This window comes from Cornus florida, unplaced genomic scaffold, assembly GCF_030987335.1.
Source record: "Cornus florida cultivar Cherokee Brave unplaced genomic scaffold, ASM3098733v1 CherokeeBrave_3.0.0_Hap2_Chr11, whole genome shotgun sequence".
NCBI classification, from domain to species: domain Eukaryota; kingdom Viridiplantae; phylum Streptophyta; class Magnoliopsida; order Cornales; family Cornaceae; genus Cornus; species Cornus florida.
In genome coordinates this window covers 98,164,471-98,188,860 of record NW_026775581.1, presented here as the reverse complement: position 1 = coordinate 98,188,860, position 24,390 = coordinate 98,164,471, and the positions used below count along the sequence as shown (strand labels likewise).

Sequence of the window (24,390 nt, the reverse complement as noted above, 5' to 3'; positions counted from 1 at the left end):
TTTGGTGTCATGTTGCTTTTAGTTTGTCATGATTATGTGATTAAGGCATGGTTGGGATTCTGAGAATAGGTATATGACTGTATGGTTGTTGAGGTTACGTAGAGGGATGGATTGTTGGTGAGTAGATCTCATTGTTATTTTGCAGACTGTGTGGGCTTGTGTTTGAGGTTTAGACCTGAGGATAGGAACGACGTCTGTGTTGAAATTGGAACGATGATGAGAATGGCCTGGCCAACCATTTCTCCTGAGTCAGTCCATCTTTAGCACGATGTCGGGTCAATGGTCAATGATTGTTTTAGTTTGTCAGGAACAGTGAGAGTATGGTTTTGGGCGTTGTGTCGATGTGATAGTGTGAATTCAGGTGGTTGATCTCGGGTGATGAGGTGTGTTAGGTAGCATCAAGTGTCCGATAAAGGGTTGTGGTACGATCATTGATTATTAAAGATCTTGTTTCGAGAATTTGTGTCTTGGGTACAGGATAGTACGCTTACTGATTTGGTGACTAGTGTTTATCCAGTCATTGGGAGACTCATTGTCTAATCATCTTGAAGTTCCTAAGTGTAATGATTATCATATGGTGTGATTAGTAGTCGTTAGTATCGTTATGTAGTGTTGTAGCTACGTACTAGATAAAGAGTGTTTGATCTGCCAGGGATGTGTAGATTAGAATTGAGACTGATCGAGAGATAGATAGGATTCCTTGTTTGGGGTTTAATGTGTCCCTTAGAGGATAAGTTGGGTTGGATGTTGTTATGTCCAGTGGTTTAGCGACTATTCATTTCTCGGATTTTGGAACCTTTCGTGACTGTGTAGAGTAAACTGATGTTCGTTTTGCGTCAGACGTAGAACCTATTTGGTTTTATGTCATAATGAGGTGAGAGATGGGTACCGCATTTGGTTTTAATGGCAGTGGTATGTGATTGCCCGGTGACGTCCGGTGTTAAAGGCAATAAAGTTGGTGAATTCATGGTCTTGGGTTTTGTGAGGTTTCTCGAGAAAGTGTGTGGCTGTGGACCTTCTTCTTAAGGAGGGTAGATTTCAAGGACGAAAGCACTTTAAGCATGGTAGATTGTGATGTTTCTGAATTTCACCATTTATCATTTTTCTAAAATTTTTGTTGTTGCAAGGGCATTTTCGTCTTTTGCCGTTTTGCTAACCGGACATTGTGGAGTGTGCCGGTTGTGTCAGAGAGTTGTTTGGAGCGTTTCATTGAGTTCAGGACTCTTTGAAATGTAAGGATGATCATTTTAGTATTTTTTTTAATTTTTCGGGCCGGACGGTCCCGTGTGGGACCCGCTACCGGAATTGTTGCATACGGGGATTTTAGTTGGGTTCAATTACGTTATGTTTATTTTATTTGATGTGATTTAGATGATTGTGAAATTAAATGTGTATATGTATATATATGTGGTGTAAAACAAGAATAAAATAAAAGGAGAAAAGAAATTAAAAAGTGGTGGGACCCACACCTATGTTAAAAGGGAAGCAAGAGGCAAATTTTGCCTCATTTTCTCTTCTCTCTATTCTCTCTCCTGCTAGTATCTATCTCGCACTCCCTCATTTCTTTTTTTCTTTTTCTTTTTACTTCAATCTTTAAACTTAGATCTCTCTTTCAATACGTAGTATTTTTAAATACCGTTTGCGGCAAGTTGAAGCCCACGACGAGATCTATAAGTTGATCTGAGCAATTTTGTGTTTGGTGCACTCTAGGAGGTTTGGGATCTAGGGTACAAATTGGAGCTTTTGGCTTAGATTGAGATAGAGGTTTCTAATACTCAAATTCTTGTTCCTTTGTGAGTTTTTCTACTTTAATTGTTATCAAGTATGATTAAATTGAATTGATTGTTCCTTAGATGATTTAATTGAGTATATGAACTATGTAATTATGTGTATTTGTTGATTTACTTAGAAAGTATGCTTAATGTGTTAATTTTCTATGCATATGATGCTTAATAATTAGTTAGAAATTTCATATGGAAGCATGTTAATTGTATGATAATAATTCTCTCCATTTCCATAGTATTAAAAAGACATGTGATATACATATAAGCATTGGGCATGAAAGAAAAGGGAAAGTGTTTTGAAATGAAATTGAAAAGGGGATTTTGGGGAGAAATTTGAGAAAACCCGATCGTCGCGGAGTCACCAAAGGACCGGTGTGTTAATATAGCCTAGAGGGAATTAGGGAGATTGCCCTACCGTGGTTGAACTATCTGGGCCTCAAATAACGCTGTGGAGCTACCAAATGTCAGGGACAGTAGTCAATCCTTCTCTCGTGTCGCTGCGGAGTCACCAAAAGGCGGGTTATATTAACAGTTTGTGAAATGATGGAAGTTTTCTGAAAAATGGGGAGTGACATGCATGACATTGCATTCATGGTACGGCATTCTTTTGTTTTGGACTTGAAAATGTATATTGTATTTTTTCCCGGCTTTGTATGACCCCGTTCCGTATTGTCCTATTCATTGTTAGGATTCACGGGGTTACAAGAGGTGGATCTTAGGCACTACCTACTGAGCAATTTGCTCACCCCATTACATTTAACATTTTTCAAGACACGGATGACAAGTGGCGGACGACGCTCCTCCACAGGGTTCGATGGGTTAGTAGACAATTTTGACATACTTTGTAGCTATAATCTTATTTTATTATTATTTATTTATTTATTTATTATTACTTATTTTTTTTATAAACCCGAAATGACACGTATAATATGTATTGACGTAGGAAAGAATGGTGTTGTCCCTAATTGATCTCGGGTTCGGTTAAAGACCCGACTAACGATTCGGACCTATGGATTCGGATCGTTACAGGTTTTGTCACAAAAATCTAATTCAGGAGATTAGATTTTAGAAGAGGAAATTGCATTTGGCTGTGGACCTGTCTTTTATCAAGTCATCGATCAGTGATCACTCGCTATATATTCTGTTGAACAACTTACCAAACAGTAGAGTCATATATGTGAAATTGTGAGATTATTGTTCCATTGGTAAAATAGAGAACTCACCCAGTCTACTATATTGTCATCCGTGATGAATTGAGCTTCACCAATAGGACTGTGACCGGTGATCAACTCTAGAAGCACAACCCCAAAAGAGAAGACATCTGACTTATCAGTAAGTTTCCCAGTAAGAGCATACTCTGGAGCTAAATAACTGCAACCAACAGTGTGGATGTGAAGGAGAGAAGTCATATAGATAAGATCTCCAAGATTATATGTATAGCAGTAGTAATAAAGCTGCTTTACATTGAATAAACAAGAAAAAAAGGGTCTCACCCAAAAGTTCCCATTACACGAGTGGTGATGTGTGTACGAGTATCAGACTTGAACCTAGCAAGACCAAAATCTGCTACCTGTAACATATGATATGAGCAAAACAGAAGAGTGAAGAGGCAGATTGAGCACTATAGCAGTGAGTATGTGACTCATCATAATCTGTTTATTGTGAATAAATTTAGGAAATGTTCCATAGAATAGTTCAAACATATGTTAAACTATAATGATAACCTAAATTCATAAAATATATTGTTTGATGTATGTACATATGTATTTTCTGCACATCCTTCCTTTGCCTCAAAACTGTAATCAAGAAGAATATTTGCAGACTTGATGTCACGATGTATGATTTTGGGATGACCTGCACATATAGTACATTTAAAGACAGTTGAAATATCTCTAAGCCAAAACCAAAATATTTGTCAAACAAATAAATAATTATCCATGTTGCAAAAAAAACTCAGAGTCCTCGTGCAAATATGCCAATCCCTTTGCAGAGCCTATAGCAATTTTCATCCTAATTCCCCAGCTTAAAGGAGAGCTCTCCTTTTCTGCAATGTCATTAATTTTTCTATGATAAGAGAGCATTATATAATGGAGGTAGAAATTGAAACACCGGCCTACAAACAATACTCCTATGTAAACAAATGTATGTATATATATATATATAATGCACATCAATTGAAAATTTGAAATGATAGATAACATTTTGTATAGCATATTACTACGTATATTTTAAATTTGGTCGGATTGGATTGACTATAATTCATATTCGATTTGTTGACTAAATGAATTATGAGATTAATGTTCAATTCATATCCGAGTTATTGGACCAAAATTGGATCAAAATCCAATCCAGGTCTAAAAGCAAGTGATGTAATTGCTTGAAGGGCTCACCGTGTAAATGGAACTTCAACGATTTGTTTGGAACAAACTCATACACCAGCAATCTGGGAGTCCTAGAAATGCAGTAGCCAGCCAGAGAAACAAGATGCCTGTGGTGAACACGACTAATAATGTCAATCTCGGCTTGAAAATCACGTTCCCCCTGGTCACTTCCGACTTTGAGCTGCTTGATTGCAACCTCTCCCCCATTTGGAAGGACTCCTTTGAAGACAATACCGAAGCCACCTTGACCAAGAAAGTTGGCTTCAGAGAAATCACTCGCTGCCTTTGCTAATTCTTTATATGAAATTACAGTCTTTGAGTAACCCAATATACTGCCGGAGGATGGCCCAACTGAACCTGGTCTTCCAGCATTGCAATTGTGTCGCGCGTTGGTGGAGATGCTTCTTGTTGCTCTTACTCACCTAGGGGCCATTAATTAGTAGGCTCATTTATTGTGGACAAAGCAACAAAAAATACACAATACTTAAACTATTATGAAATGGAAAATGATACGATTTTTATAACCTATACAAGGAAAGAATCTTCGTACCCTTTGTTGTAGTGAGTGGGTGTAACGTGGATGCTTGTACATGTACCCAAAAATATTTTTTGGGTAGATGAATAAGAGTTTACCTGTTACAGTTGGTATCAGATTCCGATCTAATTTTTAATCAGGTATTACGCCGAACACCCTACCCAAAAGGCGTTTGGTGACTGCACCCGGTCCGATTAGACAGAGTGACCCGACCGTAACGAGGGCATTGCGAATTCGGATGGGAGAGAAATAAAAAATATTACAAGGAAAAACTTATCCCACATCGAATCCGAATGAAAAAATGTATGAATATATATAAATGAGTAGGTATACAACCCAATAACTTAAATCTTTGAATAAATGGGCAAGTCTCACCCTTCACAGTAGGACCTATACCTAAATATTATTATTACTTTTATGAAATACAAAAGGTTGAGCAGAGATAGTGCCTTCTCTTTGATTTCTAGTTGGGTTATGGACTTGGAGCTTTGCTTGCTTGGGCTACTTCCAAATATATTAAACTTTTAAACTTCTGAATAGGTTTTTATTAAGGACTAATATGGCTATAAATGTAATTACCTAAAAAAAAAATGTGGCTATTAATGAATGACGCAAAAATACATTTTCTAAAAACAGGTGGTTGTACAGGGGTCATAAAAGGGTCGACACAATTAACCCGTTTATTTAACCGTGTCGAGTTAAGGTTAAGAGGTTCAACCCGTGTAACCCTTTTATGACCCATTTAACTCAACATGTTATAATCGTGAATATAACCAATGTAATATGTTATCTGTTTAAACCCAATTAGTATGGATAGTTAAGTCATTTCAACATAAACTTTGTCTATGTCTTATGATTTTTCTTTTTTATTTTGAATATTTTGGTTAATTATGACAATTTTTTTTCTATTATTTAGTATTTGATTAAATATTAAATGTCTCATTTTGATAAATAGGTCATTAAACAGGTTAACACATTTATCTATTTAATAAACAAGTTGGGTTAGTATTGATAGTTCTTGACACGATTATTAAATGGGTTGGGTTTGGATTTACCTATTTAGTATAATACCCTTGAATTGACACAACACGATTATGACCCACGAACACGAATTGTCACCCTTTGTACTACTCATGACACCCACACATGAGCTCATGCATAAACGGAGCTTAGTGGGATTTTTTGTTTTTTGCATTTTATATTTTTGAATTTTTATTTTTTTACAATTTAACCTATAAAATTTTAAAATTTGCCCCCACGAAAATTATAAAAAAAAAACCCCCACTATATATATAACTTTTTCCCACCCCCACCACATATTTTTCTATGTTAGTTCATTGAGAGTCGGGGTGGCAATTCGTATTCGTGTCGTGTCGTGTTGATGTAAGGGTATTATACTAAATAGGTAAATCCTAACCCAACCCATTTAATAATCGTGTCAAGAATTCTTAACACTAACTCAACCCGTTTATTAAACAGATAAACGTGTTAACCCGTTTAATGATCTGTTTATCAAAATAAGATATTTAATATTTAATCAAATACTAAATAATAGAAAAAAAAAATTGTCATAATTAACCCAAATATTCAAAATAAAAAAGAAAAATCATAAATTATAGACAAGGTTTATGTTGAAATGACTTAACTATCAATAATAATTTGGTTTTAAAAGGTAACATAGTACATAGGTCATATTCACGGATTGAGTTAAATGGGATATAAACGGGTTATACGGATTGTACCCTTTAACCCTAACCCGACATGGTTAAGTAAGCGGGGTTAATTGTATCGATCATTTTATGACCCAAACTCTTTTAACTCGTATCGTGTTCGTATCATATTGTTGTGTCTTGTCGTAATTTGCCACCTCTAATTGAAACCATGTTTTATACGTACATTCAATTATTCAATTAGCTTCTTTTATTATTGATCATATTCTTAAAACAGTCTACTTAATTAATTTATTTCGTACTAAATTGTACCACCTATTTTTAAAAAAATTAATAGATTCTCTTTTTCCTGATCATGTAGAGTAAAAACTTTCTTGTCAGAAAATCTTACAATCCTTGCATGTTAATCAATTCTATTTAGTCTACCTTTAAAGCCTCTACAATTTGAAATTCTTTTATGATTTTACACACATTTACATGATCATGAATAGTGGGTATGTGATGGAAGATAAAGATCTCACTCTGGAGTCGAGTAAGAAAGGAAGCAGGCAATGCATGGTGTCTCTTCCTCTTGTACCAGAACATGAAAATGGCCACACCAATAATCAGCAAAACAGCAATTCCAATCCCAACACCAAGCCCAGCAGCCAATTTAGTATTGTTCTTAGACAATGCCGGCGGTGCCTGGAGCGGGGGCGCTGACACCCAGCTTTTGCCCACCGGTTGTGGTGCCTGTACGGTGTGCCCTGGCGACAAGCTTTGGTGTGGTGCCTGGAGTGGCGAAGGCGACAAGATTTGTTGTGGTGCCTGAAGTGGCAAAGGCGACAACACTTTTTTTTTCTCCCTGGAGCAGGAACCATGGCGGAAAGCTTTGGTGTGGTGCCTGGAGTGACGAAGGCAACAAGCTTTGTTGTGGTGCCTGGAGTGGCGAAGGAAACAAGCTTTGGTACGGCAAGTATTGTCGGGACGACAACAACACTTGTTTTTCTCCCTGGAGCAGGAACCATGGCGGAAAGCTTTCGCCCCACACCGATATTGTTGGTGCTTAGAGAGGGGGCCATGGCGGCCCGTCGGAACCCGTTTCCGGAGGCAGAGGACCATAATAATAAGGTGATGGAGACGGTGACTCCATGACTGGATTCTACATGGGGGTTTACGAGCAATCTTAGTATGTCATATTTCTGGCAAGACTGGTTTAGAGCAAGGTTGTTACGCAGAATCGTTTTGGGCTCTGTAGAATCGGAATCGTAGAATGGATCGTGAATCGTAAGATTCTACCAAATTGTAAAAAAATAATTGAAACTAACTTCTTAAATAATAAGATCCATTAAATATAACAAAAATGAGGTCAAAACACACAATATTACATATCCACGAGTTCACAAATCTCAAATCGTAACAATATTTTAAAATCTGAATATAAATAAAAAAGAATGTAGTTCAAAATAATATGAGTTTACAAATCTCAAATCTTTACTCATCCATCTCCAATGTTAGAAAGGAAATTTTTTTTTTTTAACTTTATGCAATTTCCTTTCTTTTTTCTTTTTCTTTTTTTTTTTCTTTGAAAAGTGAAGAAATAAAAAGATTTTTTTGTCCACCAATCCAAGTGTTACTGTATATGTGACCTTATTAGTCACAAGTATGAAATTAATCAAGAGTTAGCACAACAAAATTAATGAACCACGTATTAACTCGATCTCATTATATTATCAGTTTAGACTACAAGATTATACCTTGGCTGATATATCCGGCAAGTCTTTTAAGTTTTAAAATTATTTTTAATTTTTAATATATATGATAAGCCTTCAAAAAAAAAAAAAATTTAGTCAAATGAAAATATTGATTATGAAACTAAAATGTAACGATCCCAAAACTAATGCCAAGAATTTTTTTTTTTTTTTTTTTTTTAAAAATTCGGCATAACCTCCCCTAAAAATGGACCTACCGCAACCTGTTTAAATGCATAATTAACCTGTCATGCAACTAATTTTCGAATTCACGGCAACAAAAGATAATGATACAACCTACTAATCTAGACAATGCTTCAAGCTAGGATTATCCTTCCATTCATCAACAAGTTACATATCATCAAGTTCGCATCCCATATGTCATCAAGTATCATAAGTGTATTACATGATCATGGTTCTTCAAAAGAAATTTACATCATTACACCTTTGGAATTTTAAAAAAAATGAGGGATGAATAAAGGAGTAATCTATTACAAAATAACAAGGAAAATGCTCCTCTAGCAACTTTCAAAGTTGGGGTGGATTGTCGTCCACCGGTTCTTTTCCAAGACCTGAAAAAAAATATATAGATATAGGGGTGAGCATATAGCTCAGCAGAGACACTTAAGATACAAATCTTGTGTTCTTGTGAATTCAAGCAAAGCATAGGCCAATGGGAGATAGGGATCATACAACGTAGGGGATCAAATACAACATACAATTCAATTCCAATTATAAACAATGCAATGCAATGCAATGAAATGTAATGCATGTCAATGACACTCCCCATTTTCATTCTCAAAACCATCACTTTCAAACGTTAATACAGCCCGCCCTTTAGTAACCCCGCCGCGACACGAGAAGAGGATTGGCTAGTGTCCCTGACCCTTGGTAACCCCGCGGCGTCATTATGGGGCCCAGCTAGCTCAACCACACTAGGGCGACTCCCTAGTCCCCTCTAGGCTATATTAACCTCCGGCCCGTTGGTAACCCCGCAGCGACCGGGTTTATCAAAACCATTTCACAAAAACTATCATCTCCCAAAAATTCCTCATTTTCATTTCAAGACAAATTCTCCCATTTCATGCATCCCAATGACATGTCCAAGAATGTACATATAATCTCAATATCATCCAATGTGAAATTTTGGCACAATACAATTAAGCATGGTCTCATACATCACTTTCAGCAAGTTTACACATAGTAGACATAAACTCAACACATAGGCAAGCTTTTCACATAATACATCAAATGTGCATAAACATACATTTCTCTAGACAACATTAAAATAATCATTAACACAATTAATCCCCAAGTAAAGCATGTTAGCACATAAAAGAAGTATAATTCACAAAAAAACACCACAAAGCCATCATCTATACATGCTTTTCACATAGACAAGTCATAACCCTAAGACATGAATTTTTTCTAAACATCACTTACACCTCATTGAAGCAATTAATTCTCAAATTTAGCATGTCTAGCACAACAAAAGAGCATAACTCACAATGGAACAAGAAGAGAGTGGATTAAGATGCCCCTACCTCAAAATTGCACCAAAACCCTAGAAAATGGGTCCTCAAATTCGAGCTCCAAGGAAGACTCAAAACTGGAAATTGATGGTATGGATGTATAGAGCTTGACACGAGCTTCGTTTTGCTTCAAACGGAACCTAATTCCAACAAGAAATGAGTGAGAAATCTAACCTCAAAGTTGAAACCAAAAATAAGAGAAAAATGAGCTTACGGGTTGAGAGAGAGATGCACGAAGAGAGAGAAAGGGAATCAGGAAAATGAGACCAACTTTATGGTCTTGACCCTTTTCTAAAGTGCCTTGTGGGCCCCACCATTAAATTATTTTTCTTTTACTTTTATATTACACTGCACACACACAATAAATACACAGACATCACATTCTCCCCAACTTATAAGGATTTCGTCCCCGAAATCAAGACATACCTGAGGAAGAAAACAACGCTGGGTACTTGGACCGAACCTCCTGTTCGAGCTCCCAAGTAGCTTCCTCTACTCCGTGGTGTCTCCAAAGGACTTTCACCATTGGTATCGTCTTGTTCCTCAACACCTTCTGTTGTGTGTCAAGAATCTGAACTGGTCCTTCCTCGTAGGAAACATCCTCATCAATATCCATATCTACCCAACTCAAAATGTGAGATGGATCCGGTTCGTACTTCCGTAACATCGATACATGGAAAATATTGTGGACCCTATCCAACTGTGGTGGCAAAGCAAGCCTGTAGGCAACCTCTCCTACTCGGTCCAAAATCTCAAACGGTCCAATAAATCGTGGCGACAACTTGCCACTTTTTCCGAATCTCATCAATCCCTTCCGTGGAGAAACCCGTAGAAAAACGTGGTCTCCCACCTCAAAGGATAACGGTCGTCTCCGCTTATCTACATAGCTCTTCTGTAGGCTCTGAGCTGTAAGTAACCTCTGTCTTATCAACTTAATCTTCTCAGTAGTCTCGAGTACAATGTCGGGTCCTAAGGCGGCTGTTTCACCTACCTCAGTCCAACAAACAGGAGACCTACAAGGTCTACCATACAACGCCTCAAATGGAGCCATCTGGATACTCGCTTGATAACTGTTGTTGTAGGCAAACTCAATAAGTGGAAGGTGATCCTCCCAACTACCTCCCAAATCAAGTACACATGCCCGAAGCATATCCTCCAAAATCTGGATAGTACGCTCTGACTGACCGTCTGTCTGTGGATGGAATGCCGTACTAAGATGCAACGCTGAACCAAACGCTGCTTGAAGTCCTTCCCAGAACTTTGAAGTGAACTTAGCATCCCTATCTGACACAATGGTTACAGGGACTCCATGTAACCTTACAATCTCTTTCACATAAAATACACCAAGCTTCTCTGCATCGTCTGTTGCCTTAATAGGCAAAAAGTGAGCCGTCTTGGTCAATCTGTCAATGATGACCCATACGGACTCATTGCCCCTTCGTGACCTTGGAAAACCTGTCACAAAATCCATAGCGATATGCTCCCATTTCCATTGCGCTACAGGTAATGGTTGCAACAAACCTGCTGGCCTCTGATGCTCGGCCTTCACCTACTAACAGGTAAGGCATCTAGCCACAAACTGTGCAACATCATTCTTCATCCCGCTCCACCAATACTGACGTCTCAAATTGTGATACATTTTAGTACCACCTGGATGAACTGCAAAACGGGAAGTGTGACACTCCCGTAGGACATCCTCACAACATACTGTGGGAACCACCAACAAACCCCTGAACCGTAGACCCCCATCTGCATGCAAGGCCCAATCTTTCACTGTCTCACCACTAGAGATCAAAGCGTGGATGGCATTTAAGTCCGGGTCCTGTCTCTGTGACTCAATCACTCGTACAACAAGAGTAGGCTGAGCCACAAGACTAAATAAGAATGCCGACTCACTGCAAGCATCATCATCACAACACTGTAATCCCATCTTTGCCAGATCTTCAAGCATCTTCCACTTCCGAATAGCTAAACTGGCCAAAGTTCCACGAGATTTCTGGCTTAAGGCATCCGCTACCACATTCGCCTTGCCCGGATGATACTGCAAGTCAAAATTGTGGTCCTCCAAGAATTCGACCCATCGCCTCTGTCTGTTGTTCAAGTCCTTTTGGGAGAAAAGGTACTTGAGACTTTTGTGATCTGAAAATACCTCGAATCTCTCACCATACAAATAGTGTCTCCAACACTTCAAGGCAAATACAACTGCCGCTAACTCCAGGTTATGAGTAGGGTAGTTGTACTCGTGAGTCTTCAACTGTCGAGACCCATAAGCCACTACTTTACCATCCTGCATCAACACACATCCCAACCCGTCACGTGAAGCATCACAATAGATCATATAACCCAAGCCACGCTCAGGTATCACCAACACTGGAGCTGTAGTCAATCTCGTCTTCAACTCCTGAAAAGATGAATCACAGGCCTCATTCCAGACAAACTTGACCCCTTTCCGGGTCAAACGGGTCATAGGAGCTGCCAAACGGGAGAAATCCTTCACAAATCTCCGATAGTAACCCGCTAAACCAAGGAAACTGCGGATCTCAAACACATTCTTGGGTCGCTCCCAAGTCAAAACTGCTTCAACCTTTGATGGATCAACTGATACTCCACCTTCTGAAACAACATGCCCCAAAAACTTCACCTCCTGTAGCCAAAACTCACATTTCTCGTATTTAGCATACAATCGGTGCTCCCGCAAAATCTGTAAAACAATACTCAAATGGACCTCGTGATCTTCCCGAGTCCGTGAGTACACAAGAATGTCATCCACGAAAACTACCACAAACTGGTCCAAGTAATTGTGAAAGACGCGGTTCATCAAGTCCATGAATGCCGCTGGCACATTAGTCAAGCCAAAAGGCATAACAAGGAACTCATAGTGTCCATACCGTGTACGGAATGCTGTCTTCGGGATATCCTCATCCCTAACCCGCAACTGATAATAGCCAGACCTCAAGTCAATCTTCGAGAAACAACTGGCTCCCCTCAACTGATCAAATAAATCATCTATCCTTGGCAAAGGATACTTGTTCTTGATGGTGGCATGATTCAACTTCCGATAATCAATGCACAACCTCAACGAACCATCTTTCTTCTTAGCAAACAAGACCGGTGCGCCCCACGGTGACATACTCGGTTGGATGAAACCTTTCATCCTCAAATCACCAAGCTGCCTCTTCAATTCTTCCAATTCAACTGGGGCCATACAATACGGTGCCATAGAAATTGGCGCAGTACCATGCATCAAATCAATAGTGAACTCCACTTCTCGGTGTGGAGGCAACTCTGTCAAATCTTTTGGAAAAACATCCAAGAAGTCACAAACAATCACCGGATAAACTTCTCCCACGACATCATCTTCTTCGGCTAGAAGACTAGCTAAGAAATAATCACCATGACTTCGTCCACGAACTCCATAAAACGATGAAATGTGGGAATCACTCCGATCTCCCACGAAAAAGAAATAGTCTCCCTCGGAAGTGCAAACTGTAACCCTTCCTCTGTAACAGTCGATTGTGGCATGAAATGAAACCAACCAATCAATCCCGAGAATGACATCAAAGCTAGTCATCTCCAAGAGGATAAGGTCAAACACGAAAGTCCGCCCGACTATCACAATGGGACACTCCCGCACAATTCGGCTCAAAGACACTGAAACCCCAACTGGCGTATCAACACTCAACGCCCGTTCCAAGAGACTAACTTCCAACCCCGATGCAAGTGCAAATGATGATGAAATGAAAGAATGAGATGCACCAGAGTCAAACAAAACACGGGCCCAACAACCAAACACTGGAAATATACCTCGAAGAACTGACGGTCCAGAAGATGCATCGATCTGTGCCAGTGCAAAAACACGTCCCTGTGGTACCTATGCCTGAGGACTGCCAACCTGAACACCTGACTGCTGCACTGACATAGTAGGAGTATCCCTCCTAACTGATCATGAACCCTGTGAAGACATAGTAGGCTGTGGTGGTGGTGGTCTGAAACCTGACTGAACTGTAGCCGATTGTGACGGCCTCTACTGTGACCCTCTGCCACTAATGGTGCCTGCTCTCTGACTCGGACAATCATGAATCAAGTGACCCTGCTGGCCACACCCATAACAAGCCTTCGGAGCTGACGAAACTGAAGACGATCTCATCGGACAACTGGACTTGTAATGTCCGGGCTGCTGACACTGATAACAAACAATTGCACTCCTGTCAGGTCCAGCTGGCATAGGAGTGGTAGGAGCAGATCTTGTAGATTGTTGCCCCTGAAATTGAGATGGACTGCCCCTGTTCCTTTTCCAAAAAGATCCCTCTGAGGATGGCCCTGCACCCCTCTTTTGCTTCAATTGCTCTCTTCTTGCATCCTTCTCTCTATTGTCAGCCTTCAGCATCAAAGCCCTTTCCACTGCTTCAGAGTAAACCTTAATAAACTGTGTCGTGATCAACGACCTCATTCGATCATTAAGACCCGAGACAAACTTCCGAGTCTTGTTAGTTTCATCTCTCACCACTTCTGGAGCAAAACGGGAGAGTGAGGTGAACTTGTTCTCGTATTCCGCCACTGACATGCTCCCTTGAATAAGGTTATGAAACTGGTCTTGTAACTCCCATCTTTTGGAAAGCGAAAAATACTTCTCATAAAACAGCTCCTTGAACCTGTCCCAACTCATCTCTTCAATCTTGTACTGGTTGGTGATCGACTTCCACCACACCTTGGCATCCATAGCAAACTTGTAAGTCGCTAGGATGGTCTTCAAGTGATCCTCTGTCACATCCATTGAGGTCAACTGAGTTTCGACTTGATCCATGTAGTTGTCGGCTACCATTGGGTCCGCACCGCCCTCAAACATAACCAGCATCAGCTGAGAAAACCCCTTAATGATCTTGAGACGCTTCTGAGCTGGAGTCTCCTCAACTCGAACTGTAGGTTGTGGTACCAACTGCGGCTGAGCAACAATAGTTGCTCTCACGGCATTTTACAACAATCAATTCAACTCTAGTGCCACAGAACCTTCACCCACTTCTACGGGTACAGGTGTTTCAACATTCTCTCTTCTTGGGGGAACAGCTCTTGGGGGAATCAAGTCCCTAAGAAGCATGTTCTCATTAACTGGCTCCACCGGATTGGAGCTAGAGCTCTCACCAACATCCCCCCTTGTTGGCCTAGGGCCAACTTCTCTAGGTTCCTCACGCCGTGACATCGTGCTATAAAATGAGAAAACAATTCAGAAACATGACACTAAGGTCCACTGTGGACGACTCAACAAGAATTAATACCGTACAACACTTAGCATGCAAGACTATGCAAGAAACATTTTAACATAAATAAGTAAGCAAGTAAGCACATAGGCAATTAAGCATGCTCATTTAAATAAGATACCACGTAGCAAGTAGTTAAGTAAACAATACAAACAACATCCCATGCAACTCTATGTAGGCCTCTACCCGTCGTCCTAAAGGTTTTCGAACCTTTGCTCTGATACCAAATTTGTAACGATCCCAAAACTAATGCCAAGAATTTTTTTTTTTTTTTTAAAAAAAAATTCGGCATAACCTCCCTTAAAAATGGACCTACCGCAACCTGTTTAAATTCATAATTAACCTGTCATGCAACTAATTTCCGAATTCACGGCAACAAAAGATAATGATACAACCTACTAATCTAGACAATGCTTCAAACTAGGATTATCCTTCCATTCATCAACAAGTTACATATCATCAAGTTCGCATCCCATATGTCATCAAGTATCATAAGTGTATTACATGATCATGGTTCTTCAAAAAAAATTTACATCATTACACCTTTGGAATTTTACAAAAAATAAGGGATGAACAAAGGAGTAGTCTATTACAAAATAACAAGGAAAATGCTCCTCTAGCAACTTTCAAAGTTGGGGTGGATTGTCGTCCACCGGTTCTTTTCCAAGACCTGAAAAAAAATATATAGATATAGGGGTGAGCATATAGCTCAGCAGAGACACTTAAGACACAAATCTTATGTCCTTGTGAATTCAAGCAAAGCATAGGCCAATGGGAGATAGGGATCATACAACGTAGGGGATCAAATACAACATACAATTCAATTCCAATTATAAACAATGCAATGCAATGCAATGAAATGCAATGCATGTCAATGACACTCCCCATTTTCATTCTCAAAACCATCACTTTCAAACGTTAATACAGCCCGCCCTTTGGAAACCCCGCCGCGACACGAGAGGATGATTGGCTAGTGTCCCTGACCCTTGGTAACCCCGCGGCGTCATTATGGGGCCCAGCTAGCTCAACCACACTAGGGCGACTCCCTAGTCCCCTCTAGGCTATATTAACCTCCGGCCCGTTGGTAACCCCGCAGCGACCGGGTTTATCAAAATCATTTCACAAAAACTATCATCTCCCAAAAATTCCTCATTTTCATTTCAAGACAAATTCTCCCATTTCATGCATCCCAATGACATGTCCAAGAATGTACATATAATATCAATATCATCCAATGTGAAATTTTGGCACAATACAATTAAGCATGGTCTCATACATCACTTTCAGCAAGTTTACACATAGTAAACATAAACTCAACACATAGGCAAGCTTTTCACATAATACATCACATGTGCATAAACATACATTTCTCTAGACAACATTAAAATAATCATTAACACAATTAATCCCCAAGTAAAGCATGTTAGCACATAAAAGAAGTGTAATTCACAAAAAACACCACAAAGCCATCATCTATACATGTTTTTCACATAGACAAGTCATAACCCTAAGACATGAATTTTTTCTAAACATCACTTACACCTCATTGAAGCAATTAATTCTCAAATTTAGCATGTCTAGCATAACAAAAGAGCATAAGTCACAATGGAACAAGAAGAGGGTGGATTAAGATGCCCCTACCTCAAAATTGCACCAAAACCCTAGAAAATGGGTCCTCAAATTCGAGCTCCAAGGAAGACTCAAAACTGGAAATTGATGGTATGGATGTATAGAGCTTGACACGAGCTTCGTTTTGCCTCAAACGGAACCTAATTCCAACAAGAAATGAGTGAGAAATCTAACCTCAAAGTTGAAACCAAAAATAAGAGAAAAATGAGCTTACGGGTTGAGAGAGAGATGCACGAAGAGAGAGAAAGGGAATCAGGAAAATGAGACCAACTTTATGGTCTTGACCCTTTTCTAAAGTGCCTTGTGGGCCCCACCATTAAATTATTTTTCTTTTACTTTTATATTACACTACACACACACAATAAATACACAGACATCACATAAAATTTGCCTAAACCTGTTAGTCACGAGTATGCATCCTTGAAATATAATTGATCATTTTAATTTTTTATAATTAAACACAAAAATATATTATGGAACACCCACATGCATGGTAAAAATAATTTATTTATATATATATATATATATATATTGAAGATGCAAGAAATTCCTTCTCCACTTTCTCTCTCTAGAATTCTTACACCTCAACCCCCAAAAGATCCCCCTTCATTTCATTCCATCTCTAATTTATAGATATTTACAAGATATTTACAAGATATTTACTAATTGCTGGATCTGGGCCTATTCCTTCGTAAGCCTTGGTCACCTTTGATAGGCTTACTCTCGTTCGGCCCATATGGCAGTGTCCTTCTATGGGCTGGCCCAGCTGTACGGACGGAATGCTATGTTTGCGAGTCGGATCTGGCCCATGTCATCCGGGGCCTCCTCAACTGCCCCCATAATTGCCCCTTATTTAATAAGGGGTAATTATTGATGGCGTCTCATCATGATGTTGACGGCTCGAGATAACCACGTGGGGGAGTGGACGGTCAGATCCAGCATCAATGTTCCGGGGCTCGAGGGATTTCTGGCCTTCCCGACGCTTCGGCCCTCGGGCCCCCTCGCCTTTATAATGTTCTAGAATTCCACTTCACTTCCCTTTACCGTCTCCATCATCAGCCAAGTCTCTCTCTTTTCTAGAACAGTGCTAAGCTTTCCTTGGTGAAATTCTTCAAGAGTCATTCTTCCAGCGATCTTGCAGTCCTCCGAGGTTAGTTTCGTTCTTTTTACTTTCGGCAGGCTTCCATTTACCCTCTTGTAGATTCTTCTATCACTTCCACCATGGTTGTAGATCTGGATGTTCTTCGTATGAGACTTAGACTTCCTGACAACATCGAAGTTAGGGTTTGCCCCCAAGACGTTAACATTACGACCGGCGCCGGCCTCCTGCCCGGCGAAGTCTTATTCACGAACCTTCAATTGAATGTTGTTAGGTTCCCTCTGCACCCTTTCTTTAGTTATGTCTTCAATAGATTGGGGATATCCCCTCTGCAGGTCAACCCCAACTTCTTTAGAATCATATCTGTTATGCTCTTGTTGATGCGTGACAGAAATCTGGACCTCGACCTCATAGACCTCCTTCTGTGCTATAAGCTGAGTAAGATCCGTATTAACGAGCCCTTCTACCACCTCTACCCGTTCGAGAAGATGTCCATATGTACTGACACAATAAAATCTGAAAAGGGTTGGAGGGATAGCATAGTGGGCATTAGTGGGGCTTGGTCTTCGCCGGCTGCAGAGGGTTACCCAATCCCGAGCGCCTTTGGCGTCTGCTCTGTCTCCTCCTATAAAAAATTCAAATCCCACAAACATGACTGCCCCTGTGAAACATGCGTTCCTCGTTTTTGCACTTACTTATGCCGCTCCTTGGGAATACCTTGTGATGACTTGAGCTATAGTGTTTGCAGGGATAGGAGTAACTACTTGAAGAGATACGTTCTGAACGATATTCCTTCCTGCTCAGATCTCCTCACTTCAGACAACCTCTTAGCGCTCTCATCACTCGGCTACAACATGAGCAGACTTCAGATTCCCTCTTTTGGCAGGAGGAAAAATACTCCCCCAGCCACTCCTGCTGCTGGGGCGACCTCCTCTCCAGCGTCAGCTTCTTCTTCAGCCACCATATCTGACACTGTCCCGAGCGCAGTGGCTACTAACCCTGTTGCCAGCGCCCCTGCTGCCAACCAGAACGCGCCCTCCCCAGCTACCATAACTCCTGCTGCTGCGGGGGGCGGTCGGGACAAAGAACGAGGCAAAAGGCCTCATCCTGACAGTGAAATCGATCCTGAGGAGGAGCCTCTCATTAGAAGGACCCGGGTCTCTGGGCCGGGTACTCTCTTGCACCGAGCGATCAGAGCTCCTTCTCCCTCTGGGCCTCCTGCAGCTGGTGGCTCTGCTTCTGCTTCAGGCCCCCCTTCTATCCCCAGCTTACCGCCATGGGCCCCTCGGTACACCCGAACGGATGGGACGTTCGTGAAACCGAACGAGACCATGCTGAAGGATGGCCAGACCGCTATGGCCTACTATAGGAGCATGTGGACTCCGAAGGATCTTGAGGCGGCAAAGGGCCTTTCCCAGAAGGACGTGTTCAGTCGCTTTCCCCAATCTGCTATGGAGGTGACTTTTATTTTCTAACTCATGAATTCTCTTATATTACTTGGTCTTGCCTTTGCCCGTTCTGACTATTGGTTTAACCGTTTTTATTGTGCACCTATGCAGACATTGTTCGGGATGATGGCCATGCAGAAGCAGGTGGAGATGGGGAACGCCAGGGCCCGAAAGTATTCTGACAGCCTGGAGGTGGCTAATAAAGAAAACGACCTTCTTGCCATGAAGAATACCGACGTGCTGGTTCGGCTTGACAAAGCCGAGCAAGAGAGAGATGTCCTGAAGAAGGAGAATGACTCCCTTCAGGACGAGAAGGACGCCCTCCAGCTTGAGAAGAGCGTCTGGCAGACTGAGCGGGAATCAATTAGAGAAGAGAAGGCAGAACTCCAGCGCCTTCTAGCTGATGAACAGTCTGCTCGGATGGCTTTTGAAAAAAGAGCTCTGGACGAGCGTACCGCTCTGATCGACGCGATCAGCAGAGTGGGTGGTGGGATGCTGGCCCTTCACGCTCGGTTCTCCAGGGTCGGTGCTCTTCGGTATGCTCAAGGATTCCGGGAAGGTTTCGCCGACCGGGTTCCGGATGAGGGACAGACCAGCTCCACTCCGGATGAGGTAGACAAGGATCTGGGGATCGAACCTCTGGGGGTCTATGTCGACCCAGAACCCACCGAAGCGGAACGTATATTTGATGAGTGCCAGGACATCGCATCCTCAAGGATCATCACAGCTCCTCCTACCGCTCTGCCACTGACCGCTCCCCAATCGTCAACCGTGGTTCCTTCTATAGCCACTGCTGACGCTGAACCCCAGCCGAACGATTCAGTCATTCACCTTGATTCCCCACCTCATGAAGGTGAGGCGGCTGATGGGGCCGAGGAGGCGAGTCGGCACGACCAGGATGCTGTTGGTACTGAGGCGTCTAGCTAGGGCTCCTTCGAATTCTTCTATTTCATATCTTCTTGTAATGATGGACATCTCACTTTTGTAAACTCAATGTTCAATATTAATGAAATGACAGAACTCTTTTTCCCTATGTGTTGTGCTCTATTCAACTTATCTTCAGTATATACATATCTTTTCTCTCTTTTTCTTTTATATTAGCTTTGCCGTGTGTTTGTTTACGGCAAGTGCCTGGCGCTCGGCTAGAATGCCACTTGCCACTTGGCTTTAAATTTCTAGCAAGTGTCTGGCGTTCGGCTTATAGTGCCAGCTGCCACTTATCTTGCTTAAGTGCCTGGCGCTCGGCTAGAATGCCACTTGCCACTTGGCTTTAAATTTTTAGCAAGTGTCTGGCGTTCGGCTTATAGTGCCAGCTGCCACTTATCTTGCTTAAGTGCCTGGCGCTCGGCTAGAATGCCACTTGCCACTTGGCTTTAAATTTTTAGCAAGTGTCTGGCGTTCGGCTTATAGTGCCAGCTGCCACTTATCTTGCTTAAGTGCCTGGCGCTCGGCTAGAGTGCCACTTGCCACTTGGCTTTAAATTTTTAGCAAGTGTCTGGCGTTCGGCTTATAGTGCCAGCTGCCACTTATCTTGCTTAAGTGCCCGGCGCTCGGCTAGAGTGCCACTTGCCACTTGGCTTTAAATTTTTAGCAAGTGTCTGGCGTTCGGCTTATAGTGCCAGCTGCCACTTATCTTGCTTAAGTGCCTGGCGCTCGGCTAGAATGCCACTTGCCACTTGGCTTTAAGTTTTTATAGTAGACCGTTGGAAAAGAAAATTCTTTTTTTGTAAATTCCAGTAACTTGCTCATTCACACGTATTTGATTGACAACAAATAACATCCAATTAAAGCCAGAACTTAGCTTTTATTGGTAGTACCTCTTCAGAGACGTGGCGTTCCAGGGCTTGCTGACCAACCTTCCCGCCATGGTTTCCAACGTATATGCCCCCTTGCCAATGACTTCCGCAATTCTGTATGGGCCTTCCCAGGGTGGCATCATTTTTTTTACCATCCCCACCTTTCTTTTCAGAACCAGATCGCCAGGGGCAAAATCCCTGTGTTTTACTCTCTTGTTGTGACTATTCGCCAGCACTTGCTGATACGATGCTAGCCTTATAGCCGCTGCGTCTCTCCTTTCGTCTATCATGTCGAGGTTCAATCTTAACATCTTGTCGTTCTGATCCCGACTCCATGCTAAGCTTCTGATAGTGGGGACTAAATGCTCAACCGGTATAACTGCTTCGGTACCATACGCCATTGCGAACGGGCTCTCCCCAGTCGGCCGCCTTGGGGTGGTTCTGTAAGCCCATAGAACGTTCGGGAGTTCATCCAACCACTTCCCCTTATGATCTTCCAGCTTCTTCTTAATGCAGGCGAAAATGGTTCTGTTTGTGATTTCTGCTTGTCCGTTGGCCTGAGGATGACTTACTGCAGCCAACTTCTGGTTGATTCCATACTCCTCCAGCAGCTTTCTTACTTGCCTGCTGTCGAGGTTTGTGCCATTGTCCATGACTATTGTTCTGGGAACACCGAAGCGGCAGATAATGTTGTTCCAGATAAATCGTCTCACCTGAGTCTGAGTCACGCTAGGATACGGTTCTGCCTCCACCCATTTAGTGAAATAATCCGTGGCCAGTAACACATACTTGTTCTGAGCTCTTGCAGTTGGCAGAGGACCGACCACATCCATCCCCCATTGCGCGAAAGGCCACGGCGAGGCCATTACGTGCAATTCCTCAGGTGGTTGGTGGATCAATGGTCCATATCGTTGGCACTTATCGCACCTTCGAGAGAACTCCTCCGCATCTCTTGACATGTTTGGCCAGAAATACCCTTGTGTCATTGCTTTATGCGCTAACGATCTTCCCCCAGAATGATTGCCACACACACCCTCATGAATAGCTCGCAATACCTGCTGCGACTCCGCGGGGGTGACACATTTCAAGTACGGGCCAGAATAGGACCTTCTGTACAGCTGGTTTCGCACGATGGCATACTTGGCAGCATTCTTTTTGAGTTTCCTAGCTTCATCCCTTTGCATAGGCAAAACGCCATCTCGAATATAGGTAATGATTGGGTCAATCCAACTCGGTTCATACGGTATGACGTTGACTTGCCAAGGGTCAGAGTCCATCGGTTCTTCGGAAATGGATGGCTAGGTCACTATTCCTACTGGAATCACCCTCGCCAATGTTTCACCGCAACTCGAAGCACTGCATGCTAAACGGTCTGCATCTGCATTCTGTTCCCTCGGCAACTGTATGAATTCAATCTTTGCAAAGTCCTTGGCTCTACGCAGAACGGCAGAACGATATGCCCCCATCATGTCATCCTTGGTTGCGTACTCACCATTTACCTGCCGAACAATCAGCTGCGAGTCACTATACACTGTCAAACTTTTGATCTGTAGCTCTCTGGCCAACTTTAATCCATTTAGCAACGCCTCGTATTCCGCTTCATTATTGGTGGCTCGGAACTCAAGTCTGAGTGCTTGGCTCAAGGAAGTACCCTCTGGGGTTTGCAGTTTGATCCCAATCCCAGCCCCCATCTGGTTAGAGGAGCCATCCACAAAAAGTTTCCAAGAGCCGCTTCTAAGGTCCTCTTCCGTATCTTCGGCATCACATTCTAGTAGGAAATCGGCTACCGCTTGCCCTTTAACAGCTGTTCTCGGCTCATACGTTATGTCAAATGAACTCAACTCTATGGCCCACTTTGTCATTCTGCCCGAGAGCTCTGGCTTGTGCATGAGCGTTCTGATTGGGAAAGTTGTTAGAACAGCTATGGGGTGGGATTCGAAATAATGCCTCAACTTTCTTTTTGCATTTACAAGTGCAAGTACCACCCGTTCGGCCTTTGAGTATCTTTTTTCTGCCTCCATCAGTGTTTTGCTTACATAAAATACCGGGTATTGCACCCCTTCCTTGCAACGAATCAGAACGGCACTCGTCGCGACACCAGATACTCCAAGATATAGAAATAACTTTTCTTCCGGTTCTGGGGCTGACAGGACTGGTGGATTCTGCATATATTGCTTCAAATGAGTCAATGCCTGTCGTTGCTCATCCCCCCAGACCTGCCTTCCATGGCTCCGAATCGTGTCAAAGAATGGTTTGCAGTGGTCTGACAATTTTGAAATAAATCGACTTAATGCAGCTATTCGTCCTGTTAGGGCTTGCACCTCTCTGATCGTCTTTGGCTAGGCATTCTTAATCAAAGCCTCTGCTTGAGCGGGGCTAACTTCGATGCCCCTGCGGTTGACCACGTGTCCCAGAAACTGCCCGGAACTCACACCGAACGAGCACTTGGTCGGATTGAGCCTCATCCCATATCGCTTTAGTACATCAAATACCTCTTGCAGATGCTTCAGATGGTCATCCTTTTTCCTACTCTTTACCACCATATCATCAATATAGGCTTCGACAATCTTACCCATTTGATTCTTAAAAACTTTGCTAACAAGTCGTTGATAAGTTGCTCCCGCATTCTTTAGCCCGAAAGGCATAACTTTGTAGCAGTATGTTCCTCGCTCGGTGACAAAAGAAGTTGTTTCTTCATCTGCGGGGTCCATAGGAATCTGATTATAACCTGAATATGCGTCCAGAAAGGTTAAACGCTCATACCCAGTGGTGGCATCCACCATTTGATCAATCTTAGGCAACGGGAAGCTGTCCTTCGGACAGGCTTTGTTCAAATTGGTGAAATCAATGCATACTCGCCATTTCCCATTTTTCTTCTGCACCACAACGACGTTGGACAACCACTCAGGGTAGTGCACTTCTCTGATAAATCCCGCATCAAGCAGCCTATCGACTTCTTCCGCTATGATCTGATTACGTTCTGGAGCAAATCTTCGCTGCTTCTGTTTCACTGGTTTGAAATTAGGATTGACATTCAGGGAATGACAGGATACGGAAGGACTAATTCCAGGCATGTCTAGGTGACTCCATGCAAATACGTCGACATTGTGGGACAAGAAATCCACTAGCTCTTGCTGCTCTTCTCTGGTCAGTCTTATACCTACTCTGGTAGTTCGTTCTGGCCTGGACTGATCGATCTGCACATCCAGAAGGGGCTCCTCGGTCAAGTCGGCTGACTCCTCCACCCTATTCTGCTCGAGCGGAGGTTCCTGTAATTGCTATCTGGGGCTTGTCGAACGGACGGGCGCCTTTCCTTTCCCAGCATGCTTTAGTGTGACGGAATAACACTCTTTGGCTGCGACCTGATCCCCCCGAATGTCTATTACTTTATCTCCATCGGGCCCGAGGCACCTCATGACCTGATGCAGAGTTGAGGGTACACCTCGGACTCTGTGAATCCATCCTCTTCCCATCAGGAGATTATACGAGGGGTGAATTTCCACAACCACAAAAGTTTCCATAAGAGCTCGT

The 24,390-nt window shown here is 42.2% G+C and overlaps 1 pseudogene; it reads right to left on the bottom strand.

Annotated features, from left to right (window-relative positions):
• LOC132281644 (proline-rich receptor-like protein kinase PERK15) overlaps nt 1-7,471 on the bottom strand; it is a 75,149-nt pseudogene extending 67,678 nt beyond the window's left edge.
• Nucleotides 7,472-24,390: the final 16,919 nt, after the last annotated feature.